This window comes from Capra hircus, chromosome 9, assembly GCF_001704415.2.
Source record: "Capra hircus breed San Clemente chromosome 9, ASM170441v1, whole genome shotgun sequence".
Lineage (NCBI taxonomy): Eukaryota > Metazoa > Chordata > Mammalia > Artiodactyla > Bovidae > Capra > Capra hircus.
Genome location: NC_030816.1, coordinates 90,853,836 through 90,877,032, shown reverse-complemented (window position 1 = coordinate 90,877,032; position 23,197 = coordinate 90,853,836). Strand labels below are relative to the sequence as shown.

Sequence of the window (23,197 nt, the reverse complement as noted above, 5' to 3'; positions counted from 1 at the left end):
AGTGATACTTTCATCATGGACACTTGAATTGTTCTCGGTGTCGTGTTGACGCGCGTCTGTGTACACAGCGCTTTCTGTGACTAGGTTTGTCAGGAGCAGTGGTGCTCTGGAAGGGTTCTGATAAATACAGAAAAACACTTTTCAAAGTGCTGCTGGCTTCCCCACCAGCATCAGTTGTTAACACTTTGATTATCTTGTTAAATTCATTATCAAGAAATAGTGTCCCATTATTTTGATTTGAATTTCTTTGAATATTAGGCTACCCATTATTTCATATGCTGTCACACATTCAGGTTTTTTCTTCTCATTTGTAGATTGCTTGTTTTTGTCCTTCATACCTTTGTCTTTTTGCTTACTGATTGTTCCAACTTTTAATTTAAAATTGACTGTGATAACATGTGTGCTGGCTCCCCTGGAACACGGCTCCAACTTACTATAGATTAGAAAGTGTTTCTTCAGTGATTACAGTTAAATATAGAGATAAGTACATACACCTGCACTCTAAATAGACTTTCAAAGATTTAGGAATAATCAGAAGATAAGTGGTATCTAAGGTGTTTGTTGCGTACTTCCCTGGTGGCTCGGACGGTAAAGCATCTGTCTACAATGTGGGAGACCTGGGTTTGATCCCTGGGTTGGGAAGATCCCCTGGAGAAGGAAATGGCAATCCACTCCAGGACTACTGCCTGGAAAATCCCATGGACAGAGGAGCCTGGTAGGCTACAACCCATGGTGTCGCAAAGAGTTGGACATGACTGAGTGACTTCACTTTCTAAGGTGTTCGTAAATGTTTTAAGGACTTTGTTATACTAAAGTATCTGATTCTGATTTGAAATGTGAACTGACTTTTGACTTGTGACTTTTTAGCTGAGAAAAATAAGAAAATTTCACTAAGTTTTTGAGCAGCATTTTCATTTTTAAGAGGACTTGAGAGTCATCATCATAACAAACCGTGGAAAATTCTTCAAGAGATGGGAATACCAAACCACCTTACCTGCCTTCTGAGAAACCTGTATGCACGTCAAGAAGCAACAGTTAGAACTGGATATGGAACAACAGACTGGTTCCAAATAGGGAAAGGAATACATCAAAGCTGTATATTGTCATCCTGCTTATTTAACTCATATGCAGAGTTAATATGAGAAATGGTGGGCTGGATAAAGCACAAGCTGGAATCAAGACTGTGGGAAGAAATATCAATAATCTCAGACATGCAGATGACAGCACCCTTATGGCAGAAAGTGAAGAAGAACTAAAGAGCCTCTTGATGAAAGTGAAAGAGGAGTGTCAAAAAGTTGACTTAAAACTCAACATTCAGAAAACTAAGATCACGGCATCCGGTCCCATCACTTCATGGCAAATAGATGGGAAAACAATGGAAACAGCGACAGATTTTATTTTGGGGGGCTCCAAAATTACTGCAGATAGTGACTGAAGCCACAAAATTAAAAGACGCTTGCTCCTTGGAAGAAAAGTTATGACCAACCTAGACAGCATAATAAAAAGCAGAGACATTACTTTGCCAACAAAGGTCCCTCTAGTCAGAGCTATGGTTTTTTCCAGTAGTCATGTGTGGGTGTGAGAGTTGGACTATAAAGAAAGCTGAGCACCAAAGAATTGATGCTTTTGAACTGTGGTGTTGGAGAAGACTCTTGAGAGTCCCTTGGACTGCAAGGAGATCAAACCAGTCCATCCTAAAGGAAATCAACTTTGAATATTCATTGGTAGGACTGATGCTGAAGCTGAAACTCCAATACTTTGGCCATCTGATGCAAAGAACTGACTCATTTGAAAAGACCCTCATGCTGAGAAAGATTGAAGGCAGGAGGAGAAGGGGATGGAAGAGGATGAGATGGTTGGATGGCATCACCGACTCGATGAACAGGAGTTTGAGTAAACCCCGGGAGTTGGTGATGGACAGGGAGGCCTGGCGTGCTGCAGTCCACGGGGTCGTAAAGAGTTGGACACCACTGAGCAGCTGAACTGAGCTGAGAGTCATCATATCGATATAGTTTAGTTTATTAGATTTTTGAGAATTAAGAACTTGGGAGCATTTGGGGTTTTTTTGGTCATTTAAAGAAATGTAATATATTACATTTGAAATGAATCAATAATTTTAAGAGAATTTAAATTATATTAAATCATTGCCTAAGGGATTTCAATCTGTTCATCATGAGTGGAGTCAACACAAATTGAAGGCCGCTCTGCATGTGATGGTCAAAATCTACTAGAGTTCTACATGTGATAAATAAGATATTGAAAGGCTTGAGGAAACTAGGTCTTACAATTTAAACATTAATAGGGTGGATGAACATTTACAAATGAAAATGAGCCCCCAGTCAGTTTCTTCTGCACGAAATCGCCATGGTGCGTCGAGCCCCCCGTTGCCGTGGTGTCCAGTGCCGACCACCCTGTTTGCGTTGCTGGTCCTTCTGCGTCAGTGTCTCCTCTGAGGGACCGAGATTCACTGTGTCTGCACTGGTGGAAGAGGCCTCAGTGTGACGGAGCTTCTGCTCCCCAGCCGGAAAAAGGCTTTGCTGCGTGAGCATCCGCGGCCCTGGGCAGGGGCATCCTGCCTGCCTCCAGCCTGGATTTACACCCAAGTCACGGGGCCACAAAGAGATGGGACACGGCTGAGTGGCTGAGCACAGTGCGGGGCCATGTCCCACACAGACATGTTTGCATATGTGGGACCTGACATGAAACAACTTTGTTTTCTCTCAGCTTCACTTTTTGTTAAGACTCGAGATCCTAAATGAAGCATCAAAGCGTGAATATTGAACAGCACGGTTCATTCCCCAGCAGCTACCGCAGATCGTCAGCTCACGAGGAATCCTGAAACCACCCCGCCCTGTTTCTCCCCAGGAACGCGCACTATTGAGAAGCCCAGTCCTCTCCCTCTCTCAGCCGTCTTCACCTTGTTTTCCTGGAAAAGAGAAAGGAGTCTTCTCCGGTCCTCTGTTCTCTGTTCCGCCTCCTGAGGATGGGTTTTCCATGGCCTCAGGCCCACTGATTTCCGCGGGCTGGGTTCATTTGTGCTTCTGGTCTCTGCACGGCCGCCTTGTTCTCTGTGCGCCGCTCCCCCTCCCCGTAATTTGTATGTTGATGTCTCCTGGATCAGCCGGGCCCATTTGCTTCTCTTGTCCTTGTCAAACTACCTGTTTACTCATGGAGTTGCAGCCTCACATTGATGTGGGAAGCAAGGTCCTGGTGGGGAGACGGCCCTGAGGATCCGGCGGCTGCCCTGTGTCCTGCGTTTCCAAGCTGGGGCACCTGTGCGGCTCACCAGGCTGCAGGCTGCCCGGGACCTCGTCCTGCCCCGTACAATCGCATTGTTTCAGAGGGTGGTGCGTGTTTACGCCATTGTTTCTCAATCTATATCCTTTAGTCTTGTGGTTACAGGAAAATATCTTCCAGATTTTTGCAGTCGGATGTCTGTGGCTGGTGCTTGTTTGTGATGTTGTAATTTTCATTTTTGGTTGGAGAGTGTTGGGGGGGAGGCATTTGGGATTCTGAGCTGATTCCATTTTATTCCATTTTTGTTTCTGTGCTGACTTCCAGAAGTCGTGATAGAAGTAAAACTATATATTTAGGAAGAGCTTAAGGACAGCTCCTGTGATAATTAATTTTATATCCTCGTGACTGGTGAGGGAGGCCGGACGCCTGGTGAAGCACTGTTTCTGTGCGTGTCTGGGAGGGCCTCCAAGGAGAGGGCCATCCGCACTGGGGAGCTGAAGGGCTGCCCTCCCACCGCGGGGGCCTCACCCCCCTGCTGAGGGCCTGGAACCGCACACGGTGGAAGGAAGGGTGAATTCCTCCCTTCGCTTGAGCGGGGTGTCCGTCTCCTCCTGCCTTGGACATCAGCCTCCCTGGCCCTCAGGCTGGACTGAGTGACCCCTCCAGCCATCGTAGCTCTCTCAGCCTCCATCTCCACGTGGGCCACCTCCTGGAATAAATCTCATCATAGCGTGTCCTTATCTGTTCTGCTGGTTCTGTTTCTCTGGAGAACCTGACACATCTCCTCATTCCTAATTGTTACTCTAAAGTTCATATGCTCTTGGTACCAAGATAGAAACCTGAGCTGTCCTCCCGTGGGATACAGACCTGCCCTGTCCTCCCACAGAGACGGTCTTGTCAGGGTGCTGGGCCATAGCTCCTGCCCAGGACTTCTTGTTTCTGTAGGAAAATGCATTCAAACAGTTCCTCAGGTCACTGTCCCAAAACGGGCACAACTGTCCACTCGCAGCCAGACTCACATCCCCGGTCCCTTCACACTGATGCTGGGAGCCCCCAATGGTGCTGATGTTTCCAGATGCCCCTGGGCTGCAGAGCGGCCAGATCCGCACCCGCCCATGTGAAGCCCTGTCCCAGCCTCTCCCAGTTCCCCTGGTCCCTGCTCTGTCTGGGGCTCGGGAAGGAGCCCAGCAATTGCCTCATGTCCATGCCGACTGCCTCCCCTCCGCCTGGGCCACTGTGGGCCTTTTTTAAAGATTTACAGTAAAACCAAGCATATTCAATATTATTTTGTCATTGGAGCTACCAGTTTTGAGTGTCCACACTGTGTTAACACACAGACTGTGGCTGAGATGTTTCTCCTGAACTCACCAAATGGAATATCTGATGAGCTTTTTTTAAAGAAAGCATTTCTCCATTTTCATTTTGCTTCTTAGATGCCACTCTCTAAAGAGGATAGAGGCGGGAGGAAGATGTTAGGACAAGGACCAGCTGGTAAATCTTGTAACAGTGATATTTATCAACTGTTTTTAAAAAAATGATGAAGTATAGTTGATTTCGGACTTCCCAGGTAGCTCAGCTGGTAAAGAATCTGCCTGCAATGCAGGAGACCCTGGTTTGATTCCTGGGTCAAGAAGATCCCCTGGAGAAAGGGATAGGCTACCTGCTCCAGTATTCTTGGGTTTCCCTTGTGGCTCAGACAGTAAAGAATCCTCCTGCAATGCAGAGGACCTGGGTTCAATCCCTGGATTGGGAAGATCCCCTGGAGGAGGGCATGGCAACCCACTCCAGTATTCTTGCCTGGAGAATCCCCATGGACAGAGGTGCCTGACAGGCTAGAGTCCATGGGGTTACAAACAGTCAGACACGACTGAGCGACTGAACTGAACTGAGACTGTAGTATGCCAGGCTTCCTTGTCCTTCACTGTCTCTTGGAGTTTGCTCAAACTCATGTCCATTGAGTCAGTGATGCCATCCAACCATCTCATCCCCTTCTCCTTACACCTTCAATTTTTCCTAGCATCACGGTCTTTTCCAACGAGTCAGTTCTTCTCATCAGGTGGCCAAAGTATTGGAGCTTCAGAATCAGTCCTTCCAATGAATATTCAGGGTTGACTTCTCTTAGGATTGCCTGGTTTGATCTCCTTGCAGTCCAAGGGACTCTCAAGAGTCTTCTCCAACACCACAGTTCGAAAGCACCAATTACTTAGTGCTTAGTCTTCTTTATGGTCCAGCTCTCACATCCATACGTGCCTACTGGAAAGACCATATGGACCTTTGCCTGCAAAGTAATGTCTGTGCTTTTCAATATGCTGTCTGGGTTTGTTGTAGTTTTTCTTCCAAGGAGCAAGCATCTTTTAATTTCACGGCTGCAGTCACTGTCTGCAATGATTTTGGAGCCCTAGAAAATAAAATCTGTCATTGTTTCCACTTTTCCCCCATCTGTATGTCATGAAGTGATGGGACTGGATGCCATGATCTTAGTTTTTTGAATGTTGAGTTTCAAGCCAGCTTTTAAAGCCTCCTCTTTCACCCTCAGCAATAGGCTGTTTAGTTCCTGATCCCTTCAGTTATACAGATATATATTTTCATTCTTTTTCAGATTCTTCTCTCATATAGGTGAGCATAGGGTGTTGAGCAGAGTTCCGGTGCAGTACAGCAGGTCCTTGTTAGTTATCCACCTTACATCAGGTCGTGTGTGTGTGTGTTCATCCCAAGCTCCTGATTTGCCCTCCCGCCTCATCTGCTTGTTAAGCACCAGGCTCTGTGCTGGGCACTTGGTTGGCTCCAGGAGGGCGTCTAAGGTCCCAGGACAGTGCGTGGTGAGAGTGCTGTTTCTCCTTTTCTCTGTGAGGACCTTGGGCGCAGACGTCACGAGCCTTGTGTGATAATCACGATACAGTACAGCCGTTTGAGGTAAACTCTGCTAGGCTGGGGCTTGCCGTCGGGGCCTCATCACAGCGTGCTCGCTCTCTGGGCCGGCTGTACCTGTCTTGTCGCCTGAGGGGGAGGGGGCCCCCAGGCGGAGCTCCGCCCCCAGGACGTGGCGCGTGCGTGGCGCGTGGCGCGTGCGTGGCGCGTGCGTGGCGCGCGCGTGGCGGGCGCGTGGCGGGCGCGTGGCGCGTGCGTGGCGGGCGCGTGGCGCGTGCGTGGCGGGCGCGTGGCGGGCGCCTGAGGTCCCTCTCCTGGCGGTTCAAACGTCACAGCGGCCTCGGGGAAAAGTTGTCAGTGGTCACCGTCAGAATAGTTCTCTGCTTTTTGTTCGAACACAGCAGCATGTTTTGGCGGCAAGAGCACCGCGAAGGTCTGGTCTGGGTCCGCGCGGACACACACCCGCTCCCCGTGGCTCTGGGGGGTTGCGGGCGACTTGACCCCTGTCCTCCTCTGGGGCCCCCGGAGGAAACGGTTGAGGGCCTCACCGCTGTCTCTTGGAATTAACCCGAGGGTTTCCAGAAATCAAGAACAGGGCTTTGGTGCGTGGTGCCACTGTGTGTTCACCACAAATGCTGCTTTCTTTGTTATGTAGCTGACCGAAGGCTTCCTTCCGATACGTAATGGTTCACAGACAAAACCTGAGGCATTGAAGAAACTTGATGAGGAAAAGTAAGAGTTGGACTTACAAAGTCAGTTAATGACAAACTGCTGCCTGGTGTACGAAACTCCTGGGCTGATCCCAGGCGGAGAGTGGGCCTGGGGGTGCTCCCAGCCCTGCTGGCATCCGCCTGGTGGGCAGGTCCGCCTCCGAAGCAGCAGGGGTAAGGGAGGAAGGCAGGCCCCACGCGCATACGGGTGCTTGACGTCTGGGGGAGGTGTTTTTGGTGGGTGGGACTTCATGATCCTCTTAAAATATCAACCAAGTCAGAGGTCAGGGCAGGCAACATTCTGTCTTACCTGGAATAGAGAGTCAGTTTCCCAGGGTGTCTCTAATTTTAAATATTGTGGGGAATCAGTATTAACAGTCAGTCTTCTGACTCTTGATTTAGGGTAAAACTTCATCTTGTTTTAAAATTTTACCAAAGAAAGTTAGGCTCTGCGTTTAGCAATCGGGCTGAAAGTCCAAGCAAAGACATGTAAAATGGAACTAACGTCGCGCCCTGCGTTTCGCTGTCAGTTCTCAGCTGCCGGCGGGCAAGGTGTGTAAGTCCGAAAGTAGCGACGGAAGTAACGTGAGGGTCCTCTCCCAGACCTCAGTCTTCTGAAACCTCAGAGGGCACAGTGAGCCCGGCTGACACATGGCTGTAATTTTTCTAACTGTAGCGACTCTGCAGGATCGTGCCTCCGGCAAAGCAGCATCCCAGAGAATGGCTCTCTTTCTGGTTGGTTTTTTTTTTTTTTTTTTAAATTTTTATTTTTTTATTTTTTAGTTTTTTATTTTCTAAATTTTAAAATCTTTAATTCTTACATGCGTTCCCAAACATGAACCCCCCTCCCACCTCCCTCCCCATAACACCTCTCTGGGTTATCCCCATGCACCAGCCCCAAGCATGCTGTATCCTGTGTCAGACATAGACTGGCGATTCAATTCTTACATGATAGTATACATGTTGAGTGTGGATTTCGACAGCCGCTTCCTATGTCTGACTTTAGTCAGGAAGTACCCAGACCTGCCAGGTTCAAGGTGGGGAGTGGGGACTTTGCTGTGACTCGAGAGGCTCTGAGTTCGTCCGTGGGCACGGACAGCGGTGGACAGTGCATGTCCTCCTGCCTGTCGGGTGCCTCGGTGTCCGCAGCCTTGGCTCTGAGCAGTGGCCTGGTGCTGCTGACCGAAGGGACCCCAGGTGGATCTATTCATTTACTGGAACTATTTTAAGAGTTCACAGGATAGCGGCAGTGCCCAAGCCAGGCTAGCACGTTGGCTGAAGCCAGGTGACAACAGGCTGGAGGCAGGGACCAGAGAACTTTCCAGAAGCTGAGAGAGTCTGATCAGGGCCTTGCAGCAGCCAGGTGGGCTCCAGCCAAGCCCTCGTGCTGCAGTCAGGTGGGAGCTCAGGCCTGCAGCTGCCTGGACTGCACCTGACAGCTGTGCCCTTGCTGTGGGTGGCGTGGCCTGAGCTGGACAGGCGGGCGCTGGCTGCCGTGTGGATGTCGGGCACCTGCCGTGGAGCCCTCAGGCTTCACAGGACGGGGCACGTCACCCCCAAAGTTTGATGCAGGGAGGCCGGAAGGGCCTCCTGGGGCTGAAAGCACAGTCCTCACGAGGGACGCTGCCCTCCGGCCGGGAAGGTTAGCTCGTGTCCTGTAGACGCACGTTGGGCGCCCATCTGGCTCTTCTGAGAAGCCCTGGAAATGCTGACCCTTCCTTTTAAAGCTCCCTGAATCCCATGGACGGAGGAGCCTGGTGGGCTGCAGTCCATGGGGTCGCTAAGAATCAGACATGACTGAGCGACTTCACTTTCACTTTTCACTTTCATGCATTGGAGAAGGAAATGGCAACCCACTCCAGTGTTCTTGCCTGGAGAATCCCAGGGACGAGGGAGCCTGGTGGGCTGTCGTCTGTGGGGTCGCATAGAGTCAGACAACACTGGAATGACTTAGAAGCAGCAGCAGCAGCAGCAGCCCTCCTGCTGTCAGGATCAGAAAGTCAAGGCAGCCTGTGAACTTGGGAAATACGTTTCATTATTTTCACGGTTTGCATTTTAACTTTTATTTTTTTATTTTATATTTTTAATTTTTATTTTTACTTTATTTTACTTTACAAAACTGTGTTGGTTTTGCCATACATTGACATGAATCTGCAACGAGTGTACATGAGTTCCCAATCCTGAACCCCCCTCCCACCTCCCACCCCATATCATCTCTCTGGATCATCCCCGTGCACCAGCCCCAAGCATCCTGTATCCTGTATCGACATAGACTGGCGATTCGTTTCTTACATGATAGTATACATGATTCAGTGCCATTCTCCCAAGTCATCCCACCCTCTCCCTCTCCCTCAGAGTCCAAAAGTCCATTCTATACATCCGTGTCTCTTTTGCTGTCTCGCATACAGGGTTATCATTACCATCTTTCTAAATTCCATATATATGTGTTAGTATACTGTATTGGTGTTTTCCTTTCTGGCTTATTTCACTCTGAATTGGCTCCAGTTTCATCCATCTCATTAAACTGATTCAAATGTATTCTTTTTAATGGCTGAGTAATATTCCATTGTGTATATGTACCACAGCTTTCTTTTTTTAAAAAAATTTTTTTTTTATTTTTACTTTATTTTACTTTACAATACTGTATTGGTTTTGCCTTACATTGACATGAATCCACCACGGGTGTACATGCGTTCCCAAACTTGAACCCCCCTCCCACCTCCCTCCCCATAACATCTCTCTGGGTCATCCCCGTGCACCAGCCCCAAGCATGCTGTATCCTGCATCGGACATAGACTGGCGATTCGATTCTTACATGATAGTATACATGTTTCAATGCCATTCTCCCAAATCATCCCACCCTCTCCCTCTCCCTCTGAGTCCAAAAGTCCATTATACACATCTGTGTCTCCTTTGCTGTCCTGCATACAGGGTCATCATTGCCATCTTTCTAAATTCCATATATATGTGTTAGTATACTGTATTGGTGTTTTTCTTTCTGGCTTACTTCACTCTGTATAATCGGCTCCAGTTTCATCCATCTCATCAGAACTGATTCAAATGAATTCTTTTTAACGGCTGAGTAATACTCCATTGTGTATATGTACCACAGCTTTCTTATCCATTCATCTGCTGATGGACATCTAGATTGTTTCCATGTCCTGGCTATTATAAACAGTGCTGCGATGAACATTGGGGTACATGTGTCTCTTTCAATTCTGGTTTCCTCAGTGTGTATGCCCAGCAGTGGGATTGCTGGGTCATAAGGTAGTTCTATTTGCAATTTTTTAAGGAATGTCCACACTGTTTTCCATAGTGGCTGTACTAGTTTGCATTCCCACCAACAGTGTAGGAGGGTTCCCGTTTCTCCACACCCTCTACAGCGTTTATTGCTTGCAGACTTTTGGATCTCAGCCATTCTGACTGGTGTGAAGTGGTACCTCATTGTGGTTTTGATTTGCATTTCTCTAATAATGAGTGATGTTGAGCATCTTTTCATGTGTTTGTTAGCCATCTGTACGTCTTCTTTGGAGAAATGTCTGCTTAGTTCTTTGGCCCATTTTTTGATTGGGTCGTTTATTTTTCTGGAATTGAGCTGCAGAAGTTGCTTGTATATTTTTGAGATTAGTTGTTTGTCAGTTGCTTCATTTGCTATTATTTTCTCCCATTCAGAAGGCTGTCTTTTCACCTTGCTTATAGTTTCCTTTGTTGTGCAGAAGCTTTTAATTTTAATTAGATCCCATTTGTTTATTTTTGCTTTTGTTTCCAGAATTCTGGGAGGTGGATCATAGAGGATCCTGCTGTGATTTATGTCTGAGAGTGTTTTGCCTATGTTCTCCTCTAGGAGTTTTATAGTTTCTGGTCTTACGTTTAGATCTTTAATCCATTTTGAGTTTATTTTTGTGTGCGGTGTTAGAAAGTGATCTAGTTTCATTCTTTTACAAGTGGTTGACCAGTTTTCCCAGCACCACTTGTTAAAGAGATTGTCTTTACTCCATTGTATATTCTTGCCTCCTTTGTCAAAGATAAGGTGTCCATAGGTGTGTGGATTTATCTCTGGGCTTTCTATTTTGTTCCATTGATCTATACTTCTGTCTTTGTGCCAGTACCATACTGTCTTGATGACTGTGGCTTTGTAGTAGAGCCTGAAGACAGGTAAGTTGATTCCTTGAGTTCCATTCTTCTTTCTCAAGATTGCTTTGGCAATTTGAGGTTTTTTGTATTTCCATACAAATCTTGAAATTATTTGTTCTAGTTCTGTGAAAAATACTGCTGGTAGCTTGATAGGGATTGCATTGAATTTGTAGATTGCTTTGGGTAGTATACTCATTTTCACTATATTGATTCTTCTGATCCATGAACATGGTATATTTCTCCATCTATTAGTGTCCTCTTTGATTTCTTTCATCATTTTTTTTTATAGTTTTCTATATATAGGTCTTTAGTTTCTTTAGGTAGATATATTCCTAAGTATTTTATTCTTTTTGATGCAATGGTGAATGGAATTGTTTCCTTAATTTCTTTTTCTACTTTCTCATTATTAGTGTATAGGAATGCAAGGGATTTCTGTGTGTGGATTTTATATCCTGCAACTTTACTATATTCATTGATTAGCTCTAGTAATTTTCTGGTGGAGTCTTTAGGGTTTTCTATGTAGAGGATCATGTCATCTGCAAACAGTGAGAGTTTTACTTCTTCTTTACCAATTTGGATTCCTTTTATTTCTTTTTCTGCTCTGATTGCTGTGGCCAGAACTTCCAGAACTATGTTGAATAGTAGCGGTGAAAATGGGCACCCTTGTCTTGTTCCTGACTTTAGGGGAAATGCTTTCAATTTTTCACCATTGAGGATAATGTTTGCTGTGGGTTTGTCATATGTAGCTCTTATTATGTTGAGGTATGTTCCTTCTATTCCTGCTTTCTGGAGAGTTTTTATCATAAATGGATGTTGAATTTTGTCAAAGGCCTTCTCTGCATCTATTGATATAATCATATGGCTTTTATTTTTCAATTTGTTAATGTGGTGAATTACATTGATTGATTTGTGGATATTGAAGAATCCTTGCATCCCTGGGATAAAGCCCACTTGGTCATGGTGTATGATCTTTTTAATGTGTTACTGGATTCTGATTGCTAGTATTTTGTTGAGGATTTTTGCATCTATGTTCATCAGTGATATTGGCCTGTAGTTTTCTTTTTTTGTGGCATCTTTGTCAGGTTTTGGTATTAGGGTGATGGTGGCCTCATAGAATGAGTTTGGAAGTTTACCTTCCTCTGCAATTTTCTGGAAGAGTTTGAGTAGGATCGGTGTTAGCTCTTCTCGAAATTTTTGGTAGAATTCAGCTGTGAAGCTGTCTGGACCTGGGCTTTTGTTTGCTGGAAGATTTCTGATTACAGTTTCAATTTCCGTGCTTGTGATGGGACTGTTAAGATTTTCTGTTTCTTCCTGGTTCAGTTTTGGAAAATTGTACTTTTCTAAGAATTTGTCCATTTCTTCCACGTTGTCCATTTTATTGGCATATAATTGCTGATAGTAGTCTCTTATGATCCTTTGTATTTCTGTGTTGTCTGCTGTGATCTCCCCATTTTCATTTCTAATTTTATTGATTTAATTTTTCTCTCTTTGCTTCTTGATGAGTCTGGCTAATGGTTTGTCAATTTTATTTATCCTTTCAAAGAACCAGCTTTTGGCTTTGTTGATATTTGCTATGGTCTCTTTTGTTTCTTTTGCATTTATTTCTGCCCTAATTTTTAAGATTTATTTCCTTCTACTAACTCTGGGGTTCTCCAATTCTTCCTCTTCTAGTTGCTTTAGGTGTAGAGTTAGGTTATTTATTTGACTTCTTTCTTGTTTCTTGAAGTATGCCTGTATTGCTATGAACTTTCCTCTTAGCACTGCTTTTATAGTGTCCCACGGGTTTTGGGTTGTTGTGTTTTCATTTTCATTCATTTCTATGCATATTTTGATTTCTTTTTTGATTTCTTCTGTGATTTGTTGGTTATTCAGAAGTGTGTTGTTCAACCTCCATATGTTGGAATTTTTAATAGTTTTTCTCCTGTAATTGAGATCTAATCTTAATGCATTGTGGTCAGAAAGGATGCTTGGAATGATTTCAATTTTTTTGAATTTACCAAGGCTAGATTTATGGCCTAGGATGTGATCTATCCTGGAGAAGGTTCCATGAGCACTTGAGAAAAAGGTGAAATTCATTGTTTTGGGGTGAAATGTCCTATAGATATCAATTAGGTCTAGCTGGTCTAATTTATCATTTAAAGTTTGCGTTTCTTTGTTTATTTTCTGTTTAGTTGACCTATCCATAGGTGTGAGTGGGGTATTAAAGTCTCCCACTATTATTGCGTTATTGTTAATTTCCCATTTCATACTTGTTAGCATTTGTCTTACATATTGCGGTGCTCCTATATTGGGGGCATATATATTTATAATTGTTATATCTTCTTCTTGGATTGAAACTTTGATCATTATGTAGTGGCCTTCTTTGTCTCTTTTCACAGCCTTTGTTTTAAAGTCTATCTTATCGGATATGAGTATTGCCACTCCTGCTTTCTTTTGGTCTCTATTTGCGTGGTATATCTTTTTCCAGCCCTTCACTTTCAGTCTGTATGTGTCCCTTGTTTTGAGGTGGGTCTCTTGTAAGCAGCATATAGAGGGGTCTTGTTTCTGTATCCATTCAGCCAGTCTTTGTCTTTTGGTTGGGGCATTCAACCCATTTACGTTTAAGGTAATTATTGATGAGTATGATCCCGTTACCATTTACTTTATTGTATTGGGTTTGGGTTTATACACCCTTTTTGTGTTTCCTGTCTAGAGAATATCCTTTAGAATTTGTTGGAGCGCTGGTTTGGAGGTGCTGAATTCTCTCAGCTTTTGCTTGTCTGTAAAGCTTTTGATTTCTCCTTCGTATTTGAATGAGATCCTTGCTGGGTACAGTAATCTGGGCTGTAGGTTATTTTCTTTCATCACTTTAAGTATGTCTTGCCATTCCCTCCTGGCCTGAAGAGTTTCTATTCAAAGATCAGCTGTTATCCTTATGGGAATCCCCTTGTGTGTTATTTGTTGTTTTTCCCTCGCTGGTTTTAATATTTGTTCTTTGTGTTTGATCTTTGTTAATTTGATTAATATGTGTCTTGGGGTGTTTCACCTTGGGTTTATCCTATTTGGAACTCTCTGTGTTTCTTGGACTTGGGTGATTATTTCCTTCCCCATTTTAGGGAAATTTTCAACTATTATCTCCTCAAGTATTTTCTCATGGTCTTTCTTTTTGTCTTCTTCTTCTGGGACTCCTATAATTTGAATGTTGGAGTGTTTCATATTGTCCTGGAGGTCTCTGAGAATGTCCTCATTTCTTTTAATTCGTTTTTCTTGTTTCCTCTCTGATTCATTTATTTCTACCATTCTATCTTCTATTTCACTAATCCTATCTTCTGTCTCCGTTATTCTACTATTTGTTGCCTCCAGAGTGTTTCTGATCTCATTTATTGCATTATTCATTAAATATTGACTCTTTTTTGTTTCTTCTAGGTCCTTGTTAAACCTTTCTTGCATCTTCTCAATCCTTGTCTCTAGTCTATTAATCTGTGATTTCCATTTTGATTTCAAGATTTTGGATCATTTTCACTATCAATATTCGGAAATCTTTCTCAGGTAGATTCCCTACCTCTTCCTCTTTTGTTTGGTTTGGTGGGCAACTCTCCTGTTCCTTTACCTGCTGAGTATTCATCTGTCTCTTCATCTTGGTTATATTGCTGCGTTTGGAGTGGCCTTTTTATATTCTGGTAATTTGTGGAGTTCTCTTTATTATGGAGCTTCCTCATTGTGGGTGGGGTTCTATCAGTAGCTTGTCAAGGTTTCCTGGTTAGGAAGGCTTGTGTTGGAGTTCTGGTGGGTGGAGCTGGGTTTCTTCTCTCTGGAGTGCAGTGGAGTGACCCGTAATGGGTTATGAGACATCAAAGGTTTTGGAATAACTTTGAGCTGCCTGTATATTGAAGCTCAGGGGAGTGTTCCTGTGTTGCTGGAGAATTTGCGTGGTATGTGTTGTTCTGGAACTTGTTGGCCCTTGGGTGGAGCTTGGTTTCAGTGTAGGTATGGAGGCATTTGATGAGCTCCTATTGCTTAATGTTCCCTGAATTCAGGAGTTCTCTGATGTTTTCAGGCTTTGGACTTAAGCCTCCTGCTTCTGGTTTTCAGTTTTATTTTTACAGTAGCCTCTAGACTTCTCCATCTATACAGCACCGATGATAAAACATCTAGGTTAAAGATGAAAAGTTTCTCCACATTGAGGGACACCCAGAGAGGTTCACTGAGTTACAAGGAGAAGAGAAGATGGAGGGGGTAGTAGAGGTAACTGGAATGAGATGCGGTGAGATCAAAAGAGGAGAGAGCAAGCTAGCCAGTAGTCACTTCCTTATGTGCGCTCTATAGTCTGGACCGCTCAGAGGTATTTATGGAGTTATACAGGGAAGAGGAAAGGGAGGAAGTAGACAGAGGTGGCCAGGAGGATAAGAGAGAGGAATGAGAAGGAGAGAGACAAATCCTGCCAGTAACCAGTTCCTTAGGTGTTCTCCACCATCTGGAACACACAGAGATTCACAGAGTTGGATAGAGAAGAGATGGGGGAGGAAAGAGACAGAGGCCACCTGGTGAAGAAAAAGGAGAGTCCAAAGGAGGAGAGAGTGGTCAAGCCAGAAATCTCGCTCTCAGGTAAAATTGGGTAGTGAAGTTTGGGTTTTTAAATGTACAAAATTGACAACGAAAACCAAAGAGCAAAGATTAAAAATCTAGAGTAGAGGTTGGATTTTCAAAAATACAATATTAAAGAAAAGAAGCAGAAGGAAAAAGGAAGAAAGAAAAAAATAGAGAGAGTAAAAACAAACAAACAAAACAAAAAAAAAACAAGAATTATTTAAAAACAAACAAACAAAAAAAGACACACCAACAACCACCCAAAGACTATATATGGTGTTTGCCTTAAAAAAAAAAAAGAGTCTTTTTTTTAAAAAATAGTAATAGTAGGTTATATAAATAAAAATTAGAGGAGAAATAAAAGACAACAATTTAAAAAAAGTTAGAAAAAAAAGGAATGATTATAAAAATAATAAAAATATATCAGGCCCTTCTGTGATGTTGTGGGCCGTGTGGGATCACTTCCAAGGCGGTTCCCTCTGTTTAACTTCTTCTGTTTGCTGGTTTTTTAGGATCACTAGTTCAGCCGTGCTGTGGGGAGGGGGGATGCTGCAAACAAATAGCGCTGTCGTGTGCACACAGTGTCTCAGCCCTGCTGGACCTGTCCCTTCTCACAGCGCACAAACACTCTGGCTCTACGATGCTCAGCCGGGAACCGTCTGAGGCCGGCCCTAGGCTGCGTGCACTTCCCCGGTCTAAGCCGCTCAGGTTCGGCGCTCAGGCAGCCGTCAGAGGCCCAGATTCGGTTAGGACTGCGTTTTGTTCCCTTCCTGGATCCGAGTAGCTCAGGAGTTTGGCGAGCACGATCGCTGTGACTTGTCGCCTTTTCTGCCTCTGCTGCTCAGCTTTCTGGGTGGACCGCTGGCGCCCCCATGAGGCAGATGGTGACTGTCCAGCACCCCCAGAAGTCTTAGCAAAGAAGCCTGCTTGCAGTTAGGTAAGTAAAGTCTCTCCGGGTCTGCTATTGCCCCTTTCCAGTCCTTACGGCTCTGGCTGCCTGTCCCCGGCGGGGGATGGTCTGCAGCCGGCTTTTTCCGTTCCGTCCTTTGTTCTGTGCTCAGTCCTGGTGGTGTCTTATGTTCGAGCTTTTCGCGTGGTAGCTATCCCACAGTCTGGTTTGCTAGCCCCAGTTAGATCGTTCTGGTTGCACGTGGGGCGTTCCTGCCCAATTCTTACAAAGCTCTGCAGCCCGCGCCTCCCGCGCGTCCCTGCCCTGCCCCCACTTCCCAGTGGTGGATGAAGGCGTCTGTGCTGCTTTTCCGCTGGGGGAGTTACTGTTGGGCTTGTAATCTCTTGGTTTTAATTATTTATCTATTTTTCCTTCCTGTTATGTTGCCCTCTGTGTTTCCAAGGCTCGCCACAGACTCCGCAGGGAGAGTGTTTCCTGGTGTTTGGAAACCTCTCTTCTTAAAATTCCCTTCCCGGGACGGGCTTCCCTTCCCGGGACGGAGCTCCCTCCGCACCTCCTTTGTCTCCTTTTTCGTCTTTTATATTTTTTCCTACCTGTTTTTGAAGACAATGGTCTGCCCTCTGGTTGCCTGATGTCCTCTGCCAGCCTGCAGAAGTTGTTTTGTGGAGTTTGCTCAGCGTTGAAATGTTCTTTTGAGGAATTTGTGAGGGAGAAAGTGGTCTTCCCGTCCTATTCCTCCGCCATCTTTGATTCTCCTACCACAGCTTTCTTATCCATTCATCTGCTGATGGACATCTAGGTTGTTTCCATGTCCTGGCTATTATAAACAGTGCTGTGATGAACATTGGGGTACACGTGTCTCTTTCAATTCTGGTTTCCTCAGTGTGTATGCCCAGCAGTGGGATTGCTGGGTCATAAAGCAGTTCTATTTCCAGTTTTTTTAAGGAATCTCCACACTGTTCTCCATAGTGGCTGTACTAGTTTGCATTCCCACCAACAGTGTAAGAGGATTCCCTTTTCTCCACACCCTCTCCAGCATTTATTGCTTGCAGACTTTTGGATTGCAGCCATTCTGACTGGTGTGAAATGGTACCTCATTGTGGTCTTGATTTGCATTTCTCTGATAGTGAGTGATGTTGAGCATCTTTTCATGTGTGTGTTAGCCATCCATATGTCTTCTTTGGAGAAATGTCTATTTAGTTCTTTGGCCCATTTTTTGATTGGGTCGTTTATTTTTCTAGAATTGAGCTGCAGAAGTTGCTTGTATATTTTTGAGATTAGTTGTTTGTCAGTTGCTTCATTTGCTATTATTTTCTCCCATTCAGAAGGCTGTCTTTTCACCTTGCTTATAGTTTCCTTTGTTGTGCAGAAGCTTTTAATTTTCATTAGATCCCATTTGTTTATTTTTGTTTTTATTTCCAGTATTCTGGGAGGTGGATCATAGAGGATCCTGCTGTGATTTATGTCTGAGAGTGTTTTGCCTATGTTCTCCTCTAGGAGTTTTATAGTTTCTGGTCTTAACGTTTAGATCTTTAATCCATTTTGAGTTTATTTTTGTGTGCGGTGTTAGAAAGTGATCTAGTTTCATTCTTTTACAAGTGGTTGACCAGTTTTCCCAGCACCACTTGTTAAAGAGATTGTCTTTACTCCATTGTATATTCTTGCCTCCTTTGTCAAAGATAAGGTGTCCATAGGTGTGTGGATTTATCTCTGGGCTTTCTATTTTGTTCCATTGATCTATACTTCTGTCTTTGTGCCAGTACCATACTGTCTTGATGACTGTGGCTTTGTAGTAGAGCCTGAAGACAGGTAAGTTGATTCCTTGAGTTCCATTCTTCTTTCTCAAGATTGCTTTGGCAATTTGAGGTTTTTTGTATTTCCATACAAATCTTGAAATTATTTGTTCTAGTTCTGTGAAAAATACTGCTGGTAGCTTGGTAGGGATTTCATTGAATCTGTAGATTGCTTTGGGTAGTATACTCATTTTCACTATATTGATTCTTCCGATCCATGAACATGGTATATTTCTCCATCTATTAGTGTCCTCTTTGATTTCTTTCATCAATGTTTTCTGGTTTTCTATATATAGGTCTTTAGTTTCTTTAGGTAGATATATTCCTAAGTATTCTATTCTTTTTGATGCAATGGTGAATGGAATTGTTTCCTTAATTTCTTTTTCTACTTTCTCATTATTAGTGTATAGGAATGCAAGGGATTTCTGTGTGTGGATTTTATATCCTGCAACTTTACTATATTCATTGATTAGCCCTAGTAATTTTCTGGTGGAGTCTTTAGGGTTTTCTATGTAGAGGATCATGTCATCTGTAAACAGTGAATGTTTTATTTCTCCTTTTCCAATTTGGATTCCTTTTATTTCTTTTTCTGCTCTGATTGCTGTGGCCAAAACTTCCAGACCTATGTTGAATAGTAGCGGTGAAAGTGGACACCCTTGTCTTGTTCCTGACTTTAGGGGAAATGCTTTCAATTTTTCACCATTGAGGATAATATTTGCTGTGGGTTTGTCATATATAGCTTTTATTATGTTGAGGTATGTTCCATCTATTCCTGATTTCTGGAGAGTTTTTATCATAAATGGATGTTGAATTTTATCAAAGGCCTTCTCTGCATCTGTTGAGATAATCATATGGCTTTTATTTTTCAATTTGTTAATGTAGTGTATTACATTGATTGATTTGTGGATATTGAAGAATCCTTGCATCCCTGGGATAAAGCCCACTTGGTCATGGTGTATGATCTTTTTAATGTGTTATTGGGTTCTGACTGCTAGAATTTTGTTAAGGATTTTTGCATCTATGCTCATCAGTGATATTGGCCTGTAGCTTTCTTTTTTTGTGGGCATCTTTGTCAGGTTTTGGTATTAGGGTGATGGTGGCCTCATAGAATGAGTTTGGAAGTTTACCTTCCTCTGCAATTTTCTAGAAGAGTTTGAGTAGGATCGGTGTTAGCTCTTCTCGAAATTTTTGGTAGAATTCAGCTGTGAAGCCGTCTGGACCTGGGCTTTTGTTTGCTGGAAGATTTCTGATTACAGTTTCCATTTCTGTGCTTGTGATGGGTCTGTTAAGATTTTCTATTTCTTCCTGGTTCGTTTTGGAAAATTGTACTTTTCTAAGAATTTGTCCATTTCTTCCACGTTGTCCATTTTATTGGCATACAACTGCTGATAGTAGTCTCTTATGATCCTTTGTATTTCTGTGTTGTCTGTTGTGATCTCTCCATTTTCATTTCTAATTTTATTGATTTGATTTTTCTCTCTTTGCTTCTTGATGAGTCTGGCTAATGGTGTCAATTTACTTATCCAATTTTATTTATCCTTTCAAAGAACCAGCTTTTGGCTTTGTTGATTTTTGCTATGGTCTCTTTTGTTTCTTTTGCATTTATTTCTGCCCTAATTTTTTAAGATTTCTTTACTTCTACTAGCCCTGGGGTTCTCCATTTTTTCCTTTTCTAGTTGCTTTAGGTGTAGAGTTAGGTTATTTATTTGACTTTTTTCTTGTTTCTTGAGGTATGCCTGTATTGCTATGAACTTTCCTCTTAGCACTGCTTTTATAGTGTCCCACAGGTTTTTTGGTTGTTGTGTTTTCATTTTCATTCATTTCTATGCATATTTGATTTTTTTTTGATTTCTTCTGTGATTTGTTGGTTATTCAGAAGCGTGTTGTTCAGCCTCCATATGTTGGAATTTTTAATAGTTTTTCTCCGTAATTGAGATCTAGTCTTAATGCATTATGGTCAGAAAAGATGCTTGGAATGATTTTGATTTTTTTTTAATTTATCAAGGTTAGATTATGGCCCAGGATGTGATCTATCCTGGAGAAGGTTCTGTGCACACTTGAGAAAAAGGTTAAATTCATTGTTTGGGTGAAATGTCCTATAGATATCAACTAGGTCTAACTGGTCTATTGTATCATTTAAAGTTTTTGTTTCCTTGTTAATTTTCTGTTCAGTTGATCTGTCCATAGGTGTGAGTGGGGTATTAAATTCTCCCCTATTATTGTGTTATTGTTAATTTCCCCTTTCATACTTGTTAGCATTTGTCTTACATATTGCGGTGCTCCTATGTTGGGTGCATATATATTTATAATTGTTATATCTTCTTGGATTGACCCTTTGATCATTATGTAGTGGCCTTCTTTGTCTCTTTTCACAGCCTTTGTTTTAAAGTCTATTTTATCAGATATGAGTATTGCTACTCCTGCTTTCTTTTGGTCTCTATTTGCATGGAATATATTTTTCCAGCCCTTCACTTTCAGTCTGTATGTGACCCTGTTTTTAGGTGGGTCTCTTGTAAGCAGCATATAGAGGGTCTTGTTTTTGTATCCATTCAGCCAGTCTTTGCCTTTTGGTTGGGGCATTCAACCCATTTATGTTTAAGGTAATTATTGATAAGTATGATCCCATTGCCATTTACTTTATTGTTTTGGGTTCGGGTTTATACACCCTTTTTGTGTTTCCTGTCTAGAGAAGATCCTTTAGGATTTGTTGCAGTGCTGGTTTGGTGTGCTGAATTCTCTCAGCTTTTGCTTGTCTGTAAAGCTTTTGATTTCTCCATCATATTTGAATGAGATCCTTGCTGGGTACGGTAATCTGGGCTGTAGGTTATTGTCTTTCATCACTTTAAGTATGTCTTGCCATTCCCTCCTGGCCTGAAGAGTTTCTATTGAAAGATCAGCTGTTATCCTTATGGGAATCCCCTTGTGTGTTAGTTGTTTTTTTTCCCTTGCTGCTTTTAATATTTGTTCTTTGTTGATCTTTGTTAATTTGATTAATATGTGTTCGGGGTGCTTCGCCTTGGGTTTATCCTATTTTTTGTGTTTTGGGTGATTATTTCCTTCCCCATTTTAGGGAAATTTTCAACTATTATCTCCTCAAGTATTTTCTCATGGTCTTTCTTTTGTCTTCTTCTTCTCGGACTCCTATAATTCGAATGTTGGAGCATTTCATGTTGTCCTAGAGGTCTCTGAGAATGTCCTCATTTCTTTTAATTTATTTTTCCCCCTCTCTGATTCATTTATTTCTACCATTCTGTCTTCTGTTTCACTAATCCTGTCTTCTGTCTCCATTATTCTACTATTTGTTGCCTCCAGAGTGTTTCTGATCTCATTTATTTCATTATTCATTATATATTGACTCTTTTATTTCTTCTAGGTCCTTTTTAAACCTTTCTTGCATCGTCTCAGTCCTTGTCTCCAGGCTATTTATTTGTGATTCCGTTTTGATTTCAAGATTTTGGATCATTTTCACTATCAATATTCGGAATTCTTTCTCAGGTAGATTCCCTATCTCTTCCTCCTTTGTTTGGTTTGGTGGGCATTTCTCCTATTCCTTTATCTGCTGGGTATTCCTCTGTCTCTTCATCTTGGTTATATTGCTGCGTTTGGTGTGGCCTTTCTATATTCTGGGAATTTGTGGAATTCTCTTTATTATGGAGTTTCCTCACTGTGGGTGGGGTTGTATCAGTGGCTTGTCAAGGTTTCTTGGTTAGGGAGGCTTGGAGTTCTGGTGGTGAGCTGGATTTCTTCTCTCTGGAGTGCAGTGGAGTGACCAGTAGATGAGTAATGAGACGTCAATGGTTTGGGGGGTAACTTTGTGCAGCCTGTATATTGAAGCTCAGGGCTATGTTCCTGTGTTGCTGGAGAATTTGCATGGTATGTCTTGCTCTGGAACTTGTTGGCCCTTGGGTGGTGCTTGGTTTCAGTGTAGTTATGGAGGCATTTTATGAGCTCCTATCGATTAATGTTCCCTGGATTCAGGAGTTCTCTGATGTTCTCAGGATTTGAACTTAAGCCTCCTGCTTCTGGCTTTCAGTTTTTATTTTTACAGTAGCCTCAAGACTTCTCCATCTATACAGCACTGATGATAAAACATCTAGGTTAAAGATGAAAAGTTTCTCCACATTGAGGGACACCCAGAGAGGTTCACTGAGTTACATGGAGAAGAGAAGAGGGAGGGTGTAGTTAGAGGTGACTGGAATGAGATGAGGTGGGATCAAAGAAGAGGAGAGCAAGCTAGCCAGCAATCACTTCCCTATGGGTGCTCCACAGTCTGGGCTGCTCAGAGATGTTCACGGAGTTATACAGGGAAGAGGAGAGGGAAAATAGACAGAGGTGGCCAGGAGGATAAAAGAGGGAAATGAAAAAGGAGAGAGAGACAGATCCAGCCAGTAACCAGTTCCCTAAGTGTTCTCCACCGTCTGGAACACAGAGATTCACAGAGTTGGGTAGAGAAGAGAAGGGGAGGGAGGAGACAGAGGCCACCTGGTGGAGAAAAAGGAGAGTCCAAAGGAGGAGTGATGGTCAAGCCAGTAATCTCGCTCTCAGGTAAAATTGCGTACTGAAGATTGGGTTTTTAAATGTCCAAAATTGACAACAAATACCAAAAAGCAAAGATTAAAATGTAGAGGTTGGGCTTTCAAAAATATAATATTAAAGAAAAGAAGAAGAAGAAGAAAAACAAAATCACAAGAATTATTAAACAACACAACAACAACCACAAAAAGAGTATATACAGCGTTTGCTTTAAAAATAGGGTCTTTTTTTTTTTGAAAAGTAATAGTAGGTTATAAAAATAAAAATTAAATGAGAAATAGAGGACTTAAAATTTTAAAAAGGTTTTAAAAAAAAGAGGAAAAAGAAAAGAAAAAACAATCACACAACAATATCAACCGAAGAAAAAAAAGAATGATCATAAAAATAGTAAAGATCCATCTGGCCCTTCTCTGCTGCTGTTGTGGGCAGTGTGGGGTCACTTCCAA

The 23,197-nt window shown here is 42.9% G+C and overlaps 1 protein-coding gene across 1 annotated transcript in view; it reads left to right on the top strand.

Annotated features, from left to right (window-relative positions):
• WDR27 (WD repeat domain 27) overlaps positions 1 to 23,197 on the top strand; it is a 175,578-nt gene that overhangs the window by 71,493 nt on the left and 80,888 nt on the right. The window lies entirely within an intron of this gene.